At 51.9% G+C, this 11749-nt stretch overlaps 1 pseudogene; it reads right to left on the reverse strand.

Moving 5' to 3' along the window:
- Positions 1-4126: 4126 nt before the first annotated feature.
- Positions 4127-5147, reverse strand: LOC114001979 (annotated as a pseudogene).
- Positions 5148-11749: the final 6602 nt, after the last annotated feature.

Genomic DNA, 11749 nt, shown 5'->3' on the forward strand with positions numbered 1-11749 from the left:
CCAGAGGTGTCCCACTGAGAGGGAGGTGCTGGGGAGCTGCCAGGGCCTCCCTCAGCACTGCTGGTTGTGGGCTCACAAGGGGACTGGCTTTAGTGATCTGCTGAATTTCCATCCTGGTGGAATTTCCATCCTGAATTTCCATCAGGAATGACTGGAGTTTCCCAAATATTTGGGAATTGTATCCAAACTGTTCCATTTGGGTTCTGATTCAGGTAGGGAATATTCCAAGGCTTCCATGGGATGACTGATTATCCTATGTTCCCCAAATGTTCCACTCCAAATTGTTCCCACATTGATCATCCAGCAGCACTTGGTCCAGTCCAGGGACACTTCATTGCTCACCTGCTTTGGTCAAGGCTTGTCAGGAGCTCCTGAGATCATACGTATAAGAAGGATGGGGACAGAGTTCGTTGTAATAAGACAAGTGATAATGGTTTTCAACTAAAAAAGAGCAGATTTGAACTAGATATGAGGAAGAAATTTTTTACACTGAGGGTGGTGAAACACTGGCACAGGTTGCCCAGAGAGGTCAAAGATGCCCCACCCTTGGAAACATTCAAGGTTGGGTTAGAAAGGGCTGTGAGCAACCTGATCTAGTTGAACGTGAACCTGTTCATTGTAGGGGGATTGGACTAGTTGGTGTATAAAGGTCCCATCTGATTCAAACCATTTCGGATTCTATAGTTCTTTCCTACAGAGCCAAGGCTGACAGGGATCACACAGGTTTCAGACCCAGCTGAGCATCCCCTTTGATGGCCCAGCTGGCAGCTCTGCTAAGAAGCTGCTGCAAAGAACCTCCAGACCTAAAGGAGCTTCTGTGCTGGGCTCAGCTGTGGCTCTCAGAGCTGGGGGTTGGCTTTTGGCTGCCAGGTGCCCACCAAGGCTCTCTCACCCCTCCTTCTTCTCCACTCCCCTTGGTGCCTGCAGGGTTGTTTCTCCCCCATTTCTCTCACTCCTCTCTGGGTCCCAGCACCCTGGATTTTATCCTTTCTCCAAAGGGTTATCATAGAGGTGCCTCTGGAATTGTTTTTTGGCTCAGCTTTGGGCACTGGCTGGTCCATTTTGGAGCCACCTGAAACTGGCTCTCTCTGACACAGAGTCAACTCTTGATCTCCTCTTCCCTAAGGGAAACCTGCAGCCCCCTCATTGCTACCAAACCTGATCCACAGGGTCATTCAAGTGCCCAGGAATACAGGAGGTCATTGATCCCATTATTCCTCAGGCTGGTTAAACAAGACTTTGTCCTCTTCCTGTCCCTGACTGCAGGTTCTTTGTGTCAGAGCAGAGCTGTGCTGGACCTCAGCCGTGCTTTGCTCCAGAGCCTGCTGGGGTGGGGGCAGATGGCAATGGAAGAGTTGGGTTGGACTGGATGATCCTTGTGGGTCCCTTCCAACTCAGCATATTCTGTCATTCTGTGTTTGTTTGGGTTTGGTTTGGTTGTGTTTGGTCTTTTTCCCTCCTTTTGATTTTCCTTTCCTCTGACCCATGAGTTTTTTCTTCATTGTCTTGGGCCTTGCTGGGCACCTGATGGCAGGACAAGTTTATCCAACTCAGTCATCTTGACCACATTTTTTGTCCAAGTCACCATTAACTAGAGGAGGTTTCTCACAGACTCGCTGCAACTTGGCATCATCCACAAAGGAGTGGAAAGTGCATTTCATCCCATCATCCAGAGACATAATAAAGATGTTCCATAGGAATGGTCAAGGGCTGGTCCCTGATGGATGTCACCTGGGAGTTGCTGCCAAGAGGAATTTGTGCCATGACTTTTGACCCTCATCAGTCATTCAACTTCCCACCCACCACATGTTTCACTTGTCCAGTCCAGCTGTCACCAGTCTGGCTCTAAGGAGACCACAGGAGACCATGTCAAGGGCCTTGATAAAGTCTGGGCACACAACATCCCCTTCTTTTCCCTCCCACAGGGGTTCTGCAATCCCTGCCTTGTCCTTCCATGCCTGGCAATGGCTGCAGGAGGACTTGCCCTATCCCCTTCCCTGCTGAGCCTGAGCAGTCTGGAACTCTGCCAACCCTCCTTGCTGCCCTGTTTGCAGACTGGTTCCATGTCTGCCTTTGCCAAGGCCCCAGGAAGCTCTGGGATGGCTCTGGCCTTTCCAAGGGTTTGGGAGAGGTCTCCCAGTGACACTGCCCAGCCTTCTCAATATCCCTGACACCAAAACCTTTTCTATTATCCCACAGTTCCAGAGGAGTGCTCAGGACACAACACATATTCTCATGGTTCTTCAGGAGAAAATTAGAAGTGATTTCATTATAGAGGTCAACGGGTGGAGCAGCCCAGTCTGGTCTGGCCCCACAGCAGTGCCCAGCCCAGGGTGCTGCAGAGCTCTGGGCACTCCCCCCACAGCCCCAGCCCCTCTGAAGGGCACAGCAGCTCCTGGGGCACAGAGAGGAGTCTCAGCATCCCCATCAGCTCAGGGGCTGGACACTCAGCATGGCAGGAGGAAATGGAGGTCAGGGAAACTGCAGGAGCCCTGGTGTCACCTCCAGGAGATGCCCAGCACAGCCTGACTGTGCCCCTCAGTGCCAGCCCCTCTGCCCAGCCCAGCCCAGAGTCCTGGCCCAGGGACAGAGCAGCCTGTCCCCAGGGGGGCTGCAGAAAGAGGTTTCTCTGTGTCAGGGATTCCTCTCTGCAGGCCCAGAAATGCTGCCTTGCTCTTCTGCAGGGACATCCCTTTGCCCAGGTCAGTGTGTCCAGGCTGCCTTGGCCACTTGCAGATCCCAGCCTGGGATCCCTGCAGGGCCCTGAGCTGGAGGTGCTGCTCTGCACAGGGAGGGGCTGTGGCACCCTGGGCTGAGCCTGCACTGGCCATGCTGGTCAGGGTGGGGAGCAGACCCAGCAGGATGGGGATCTCTCCTCTCCACCCCTGCCATATTCCTGGGAGGCTCAGTAGCCAAGAACAAGGCTGGGCTGGGCCATGGGCTGTTTCCAATGGCACAAAGGGCAGGGCAGGGCTCCACTCCATGCAGCCTGTGGGCTGGAGAGTTCTTCAGGACACCCTCCTGGAAAGCCCACCCCTGGCTCTGGTACAGCCCTCCCTGAACTGGGGAGGCACAAGGGGAGTTCACTGTGGGTGAGACGAGTCACTGGCCAGAGTCCTTTCTCTGTTCCTGCTGCATCCCCTGGGGTTGCAGAACTCTCCTTTACCAGTTCACAGGCACATTTAGTACTTGATCTCTGGTAACTCCACCCTGGGCAGGATTCTGCTCCAGGGCTCCATTCCCTGCTGACTGGATGGGACGGGCTGTCCCTGCAGATCCTCTGTGCTCTCCTGCACTTCCTGAGTTCCTACAGACAAGTCCTCACCTGCCATCAGAGCCCTCACAAGCTGCAGAGCCCCAGGCAGGTGACTTGGAGACCATTTGCCACTGGCCACCAGCACAGAACATCTGACCCAGCCCTCAGTCCCTCAAGTACCCCAGTGAGTCGCTTCTCTCACTGCAGGGACTGAATGGGGAAACAAACAAAGCAATGAGACTTTGCAGAGTCTATTCCTTGGCCTTGTTCTTTACACCAACCTTTCAAAAAGAACAAAGTCTTCAGGAACTGCCCAGGGGGATCCCCTTTCCTGATGGAAATGATGTCAAGGAGCCCAGCTCAGTCCCAGCAGTGCCCAGGGCCTGTCCCTGCCCATGGTCACAGGACTGACACAGAGCAGGGACTGAGCTGCCAGAGCACTCAGGCCTTGGGCAAGGAGCAGAAAGGAGAGGGAGGCAGTGGGAAAAGAGCATCCCTGAAAAGGCCAAGAGCTGCTGCTCCCTGGCAGTGCTCCTGTACCAGGACTCTTTATCCCTTCTCCTCTGCACACAGACACTGCCCTCCAGCTTTAGGGAAGTTGTTGGAGGGAGAATCTGGAAAAAAAAATTCAAGTCCTTTATTCTACTCAGAGATTGTGATTCCTTATGTACAGAATAACAAAGGCAGGATGTTTGACAAAGAAATTGCTGCAGAAACTTTTATTTTCTTTAAATGCACACAGAGAATGATTCCTCATTTACACAATTGTGAGTCAAAACAAAGAGTTAGAGAGTAAATTAGGTATGAGATGAAGAATAAATTTCTGTGTTAACAACATTTAAAGAGGAAAAAATGTAGGAAACGGCCCCCATCACCACTCTCAAAAGCTTTAAAAAGCAGGCTGGGCCAGTAAAGGGTTACACAATGAGTGTTGTACAGAAGAAAAGAGGCAGGTTATTGCTCTTGAAAAGCATCCAGTCATCATTTTCCTTATGGCATCCCTGAGCTCCTGGTTCCTGAGGCTGTAGATGAGGGGGTTCAGTGCTGGAGGAACCACTGAGTACAGAACTGCCACCACCAGGTCCAGGGATGGGGAGGAGATGGAGGGGGGCTTCAGGTCGGAAAATGCACCAGTGCTGACAAACAGAGAGACCACGACCAGGTGAGGGAGGCAGGTGGAAAAGGCTTTGTGCCGTCCCTGCTGAGAGGGGATCCTCAGCACAGCCCTGAAGATCTGCACATAGGAGAAAACAATGAAAATGAAACAACCAAATACTAAACAGACACTAACCCCAATGAGCCCGAGTTCCCTGAGGTAGCCGGAGTGTGAGCAGGAGAGCTTGAGGATGGCAGGGATTTCACAGAAGAACTGGCCCAGAGCATTGCCCTGGCACAGGGGCAGGGAAAATGTATTGGCTGTGTGCAGCAGAGAATTGAGAAACCCAGTGGCCCAGGCAGCTGCTGCCATGTGGGCACAAGCTCTGCTGCCCAGGAGGGTCCCGTAGTGCAGGGGTTTGCAGATGGCAACGTAGCGGTCGTAGCACATGATGGTGAGGAGGGAAAACTCTGCTGACATGAAGAAATAAAAGAAAAAGAGCTGTGCAGCACATCCCATGTAGGAGATGGTTGTGGTGTCCCAGAGGGAATTGTGCATGGCTTTGGGGACAGTGGTGCAGATGCAGCCCAGGTCTGTGAGGGAGAGGTTGAGCAGGAAGAAGCCCATGGGGGTGTGCAGGTGGTGGTCACAGGCTACGGCGCTGAGGATGAGGCCGTTGGCCAGGAGGGCAGCCAGGGAGATGGCCAGGAAGAGCCAGAAGTGCAGGAGCTGCAGCTCCCGCCTGTCTGCGAATGCCAGGAGGAGGAACTGGGGCATGGAGCTGCTGTTGGACATTTGCTGCCTCTGGGTGTTTGTTTCCAACACAGGAGAAGAAGACAATAAGAGGCCAGTTAGTGTGGACTTATCTAAACAAAGTCAAAGCTGTATTCTACAGACACTCCCCATGTCACACACAGACAGCCTTTTGATTTCCTCGGAGATCTTCTTTCAGCTCCAGTGCTGGGTCCCTCCTGAACAGCATTTTCACTGTTTTAGCATCACTGTGCTTCTATATTGGGGTTTCACATAACAAGGAGATGTTTAGGGACAGGTTTCCAACCTGGAGGGAAATTCACAGCTTGGAAGGAAACCTCAGGGAGACAGCCAAGTGTCCTTATGATGGCATTTGATTTAAGCAGACTCAGCTCCTTCCCCAGCACCACAGGCTGCACTGGTAGGGGTCATATTCCGTTTGCAGGTGCAAAAAGGACATCTCAGACTAGTCCTGATGGGTCTAGCAGAGGTGATGCTGGTGCTACCCACAGGTAGAGCAGTGGCTGAAAGCACATTAGGAAGCTCAGACAGACCTACTGAGCACTCACAGTTCAGATGTCTCAGGGACTTGTCAAAATTAATACTTTCTTAATGATTTATCCCTCCCATTCCTCATGAGTAGGAAACTGGAAACACAATCTCAGGAAATTTCTTTAATCTTATAAAAATCTTTGTCTTGGAAATATTCTGAGAGGGAGCTGAAGCTCTGAGCATGTCCTCCTCCTCTGCACTCCAGATAGTCTCAGAGTTGCACTTGCAGAATCTGTAGTTGGTGGGCAGTGCCAGCTTTCCCAGATGCCTCCAAAAGCTGCAGTCCCATTGCCCTGCATGAACAGACTTCCTGTGCCAAGATCTGTTAAAATTCTCCCCCAGTGAGGTCTCAGCATCATTCTACGTCTGACAGCCTTTAACTTCTCTCTGTCTCACTCCCCTGCCCCTGGTGCTGCAGGCAGTGCCCTCAGCCCTGCTGGGCTGTGCAGAGGAGCTGCTCACCAGCAGAGCTGTCTCTTTGAAGCTCTTCTTGCTTGCCAGGAGCTCCCTGTGTGCCAGAAGCCCAGCCCAGCTGAGCAGCACAGCAACAGCCCCAGGCATTTAATGACCCTCAAGGGAGTTTGATGTTGTTTACATGAGACTCAGTCCCTGAGAGGAAGTTCAAACAACTTCTCAGGAAGTCAAAGTGAGATTGAAACACTGAAGTTTCTTGCAGTGCTAATGAGTCTCACTGAGGGACACAACTGAGAACGTGTCCCCAGGTTCCAGTTAGAGCAGAAAAGTGCAGACAGTGATGACAAGGATGGACAAGCAAGGGAAAGGTGGCTCTGATGCTGAGGAAACCTGGATGTGTTTCCTTAATCCAATGGGCCAAGCCCTGACCCCCAGCCCCTGAGAAGGCAGATGCTGTCCCTGCCTCATTCCTCAGGGCTCTTCCTGGGGCACTGGGATGTGGGATGTGCAATGCCAAGGGCAGGACCATGGGGTGGCACCTGCCAGGCTGCTGAGCAGGGACAAGGAGGCCATGAGGCCCCAGGGCTGCAAGGGCCACTCCCCTCCTCCTGGCATCAGGGGCACAGACAGCAGCCCTGGCCAAAGGCCTGCAGAAGGTGGCTCTGTCAGGGCCTTTCAGCTTCTCCCCATTCCTGTCTCCTGATGCCTTAAGCCCCTAATGGTTTTTTATTTTTCTAATATTTGTAAGACTTGTAAGTTTTGTAAGTAAGTTTTAAAAGCAGCAACCTTCCTCCCCCCCTTGTCCCTTGTCCCTTTCCCTCTCTCTAGCACCCTTGTTTATACATTCCTCAACCCTCTTACCCCATTCTATGCTCCCCATATCAATCCTTTTTCTGAATACAGCAGAAGTGTTTAGTCTTTTGTCAAGGCAAGGCCTAGACAGTTGACAGAACAGTATATCTGGGCCTAAACCACAGAATAGATCAGGAATTAGGTAACTATGTACCCTTTGTGCTCTGATGATGATGAAGATAAGGAAGGGGGGGTCCCAAAATACACCCCAGACTCATTTCAAGGAGGCGGACCAGAGTAAAGGCCACAGGGTGGGCACATCTGGGATTGGATGGATGACATTATAAAATGTAACCTCTCAGGCACGGCCTGTGCGCGTCCTATAACATCTTGCCTTGGCAAATAAACCCTTTCTTATCTCACCCCTAATTAACTGCTCCTGGAGATTTTTTTTCAGCACCAAAATACACCAGCAACACTCCTCTCCAGCCCAGGCTGTCCTACGGTGTCCATGCCCTGCCCCTTTCCCTGCAGGCTGTCGTCATCCCCCCGGCTGCCCCACCTGGCTGGCACCTTCCTGCACTGACATCTCTGTGTCCTCCCTGGCTCTTCCTGCACACACAAAGCCTGGGGCTCACCCAGACTCCTCCTGGGTGATGTCTTACACCACAGCACTGCCCTTTGAGTGAAATTTCTTTCTCCTTGTTTCCAGCCTGGACCTCCCCAGCTGCACTTGCCATTAATTCTTTCTTTCCAGTGCTCTTTTCTGCTACGACAAAACCATCCACCCTCTCTGAAGTGACTCTTCAAGCACTCCCAGGGTTCTTCTCTGCTGTCCTCTGTCTGCACACCACTGAACCCACCACTCCTTTGCCCCTGTAGAGCAGGAAGGGTTGTGGCCTTGGCTGTGCTGAGGGTTGATCCGGGCATAAGATAGGATTGAAGCAATTATTGAAACAATTATATTAAAGCTAGCCAAAAGAAAGAATTATCACGTAGAGATCTGATGTAACTCACCCAGACCAACGATCATGGGGAGATTTCTTTTGCTCAGCCTTGAGGAGTGTCCTTGGAGGGCGTCCCCACCCAAGGCAGGAATCTCCACACATCTACCTCAAGAAGGGCTGTGTTAGAAGAACCTGCCTGCAGGAAAGGGGACTGGACTTCTCTAGTAGGAAGGGATTGACTGCTCCTCACAAATGGACAGGCCAGTGAGCAGCTTCTCTGTCCCATCCAACTTCCAAAAGCAGGATGTGTGTTTGGAGTTGGGTGAACCAGGTTGGTTTGAGCATCATCCAACACCAAAACCATTCCCATGGTGCCACCGGTAACTCTCAGATCTCACAGACAGCTTGCATGAGAGCTGGCACTGTTGGCATTGTCTGATGGGATTTTAGGCCTTATCAGGGTCGGCCCTCCTGCCACCCGGGCAGAGAGGTTGGCTGTGAAAGTCCATCCTGGAGATGCACAAGGAGCCAAGAGTTGGGCTCCTGAGTGACATCCAGCAATGGACAGGGGGATGGGACTGACCAGATGAAAGTGTCTCAGGTAGAACACCTGGCACTTGGCCTTGTTGAACCTCCTCCAAGTGGCCTGGGCCCATGGATCCAGCCTGTCCAGATCCCTCTGCAGAGCCTTCCTGCCCTCCAGCACATCAACACTCCCCCCCCAGCTTGGTGTCCCCTGGGAACTGCCTGAGGCTGCACTCGATGTCCTTGTGCAGATCATTGAGAAAGAGATTGAAGTGCCCTGAGCCCAGTGCTGAGCCCTGGGAACACCCCTGGATGGAACTCCATTGCCCACCACTCCCTGCGCCTGGCCCTCCACACAGATGTTTCCCCAGTGAACAGATACTACAGAGGATGCTTGAAAACCTTTCTGTCACCCCAGATTATTGGAATAAATGTAGATTTTACTCTGCGCAACACAGAAATTCATTCACTTTCTCTTTTCCTCCCTCTGCGGATCAAGGGAACTTGTGACTTCAGTGTGTGACTCACTGTGTGCAAAGGGCAAATATGGACAGAATCCAGGGCAGGGAGTGTTGGGGGGATCTTGGGATCTGTGCTTGACACAGAAGGTGTTTGCCATTGGTTTAAGACTATGGAAGGACTTTTGGGTTTTATTGAGCTGTGCATTCCTCTGGTTTTGTTTGCTGGCAATAAATGAACATCCCTCTGTGTCTTGGGCAGCTCTTTCTCCAAGCCAAGCAGGTGGGAGTTGGTGCCAAGGAGCTGAAACCTGCAGGTCCAGCCTTGAGTGGAGGAAGCTCAGATTTGCCCAAGGCTGCTTTGAGTCCCAGGGGTTTGATGAGGGAATGGTGGGGTGGGGATAGGGATAAAGTCTGATGGATTGTCAGACATAAAGGGTCCTAATTTTCGTATCTGTTCAGACTGAATTAGGAGGTGCCCAGGATCACTATCAAATTGAGATTGCTGATATCAATGTAAAAACAGGAAAAGAGTAAACAGGCCATAAGAAAGACATCTTTTCTCATGGTTTTAATAATACAGTATATTGACTTGGAATACACTTCTGAGATCTGTCTAATTAACCACAAAAGAATTGAAGGCTTACAAGTAAATTATTCTCAGGGGCTTGTCTTGTTAAGATGCCATCAGTGAGAAGAGAGTGTGGAGGAATGAGCAGACAAGGAGACCATCCCTGGGGGCTGGGGAAGCAGGAACTCAGAGTCACTGGTTATGGGTGGCAAAAGGACTGTGGAATGTGGAGTATTGGTTCGTTTGAATACTTGCCCGGAATAAAGACAAGTACAACAGACATTCAAACACTAAAAAAAAAAAAAAAAAAAAAATCTTTTATTGCATAAGAATAAAAAAAACTACTAGCAAAGAGAATCAAAAGCTAAAAGAGAATACAGAATACTTTATCGGTTGGTATTCATACAATACTAAAGACAGCTTTTATTACAGTATTAACTAGTAAAAAAAGGAGTTAAAGGGATGCCAAAAAAGGATATAAAACATTTGCTTTCTCAGTTGCTTCCTGTCAATAACCTGTGCTTACCCACACAGACAGGCCAGGGCTGCCAGGATCTGCAGCAGCTGGTCGGTGCCCGTGCTTAGCGGGCGTCCCCGCGGAGCAACACAGTCTCCATGGCAGGATGAGGATCGCTCACCCCAGCAGTCCTGACACCCCATTTTATCAGCTCCACATTACACCACGTAGGGCCAGTACCCAGTATAAGGTGATGCCTGAGTGGCAGCCAAACCCCGCCTGTTCATCACCTGAGAGCAACACTCTGTGCATGCCCTGCTGTAGGGCAAGGGGCGAGTGACCCCTGCCCACAGAATCTTCCTCTCACCATCATCTTTCTCACCCCTATGGACGACCTCTCCCATTGTGTTTCAAGTATATTTGTGTCCATCTTGCAGTATGGGGCCAAGCCAAGGAGGAACTCAGCTCTGATAATGAGGAAAATCAAGTTGACTTGCTAAAAAACACAATGGACCTTTCAGTTAACTTGTGCAATAAAGTCACACTGTACAATACTCTGTGCTGAGCACAGGCTTGAGAACACAGAGGTGGTTTTGTTAGTGCTGAGCTTACCCAGAGCCAAGGCCTTTCCTGCCCCTCACACAGACACACTGGGGAGGGGCTGGGGGTGTGTGGGAGGTTGGGAGGGGACACAGCTGGGACAGGTTTGGAGTGATGGAGATTATTTTCCCAAGTCACCATTCCATGGGATAGGGCCCTGCTCTCCTGGAGGTGCTGAACACCTGCCCAACCATGGGAAGCAGGGAATGAATTCCCTGTTTTGTTTTGCTCCTGCGTGCAGCTTTTGCTTGTCCTTATTAAACCATCTTTATCTCAACCCACAAGTTTTCCAGCTTTTCCCCTCCCAGTTCTCTCCAGGGTCCTGCTGGTGGGGGAGTGAGGAGTGGCCAGGAGGGGCTTGGGGGCTGCATGGGGTGAAACCACAACAGCCTTTGTTGGTGTCCAGGGTGGGGCTGGGAGTGTTGGAGATACCCACAGATGTGTCTGGGATGTGCTGCTGAAATTTGCAGCTGCTGGTGCTGTCTGGGGCTCCTGGCTGTGTGTCAGTCTGGGGCTCCTTGGTGGCTGGGACTCTGTGTGAACTTGAGCTGAAGGGCCTGTGACCTGTGGGTGAGTCCAGGGTGGAGCAGAGACCCCCCTGCAGCCCAGGGAGGAGCCCACACTGGAGCAGATTTGCTGGCAGGACTTGTGACCCCGTGGGGGATCCACACTGGAACAGCCTGTTCCTGAGGGACTGACCCCATGGAAGGGACCCACACTGGAACAGCCTGTTCCTGAGGGACTGACCCCACGGAAGGGACCCACACTGGAACAGCCTATTCCTGAAGGACTGATCCCATGGGAAGGACTCAGGTTCAAGAAGTCCATGGAGGACTGTCTCCCATGGGAAGGAGCCAGGCTGGATGGAGCAGGGGAAGGACTGACCCATGGAAAGGGACCCCACGCTGGAGCAGGGGAAGGACTCCTCTCCCTGAGGGTGAAGCAGCAGCACAAACATGGGATGAACTGACCACAACCCCCACTCCCATCTCCCTGGGCCACCGGGGGTGGGGGGGGGGAGGAAGGGAGGAAATCAGGGATGAAGTGAAGCCTGATGATTTTTTAGGATTTGATTTCCTTCCCGTTCTCCTGCTGTGATTTGATTGGTCACAAATTCAGTCATTTCTCCAAATCATGTCTGTCGTACCCGTAACAGCGGCGGGTGAGTGACCTCTCCCTGCCCTTATCCCAACCCCCCAGCCTTTTCTTCTGTGTTCTGTGCCCTGCCCGGGTGAGGAGGGCAGTGAGGGAGCGGCTTTGGTGGCCCTGGGCCCCCAGGCAGGGCCAGCCCAGCCCAGGAATCCTTGCAAGAATTCCATGGGGCTCCC

The sequence above is a fragment of the Pipra filicauda genome, unplaced genomic scaffold, assembly GCF_003945595.2.
Source record: "Pipra filicauda isolate LSUMZ 115617 unplaced genomic scaffold, ASM394559v2 scaffold968_size59779_pilon, whole genome shotgun sequence".
In the NCBI taxonomy this organism is placed as follows: domain Eukaryota; kingdom Metazoa; phylum Chordata; class Aves; order Passeriformes; family Pipridae; genus Pipra; species Pipra filicauda.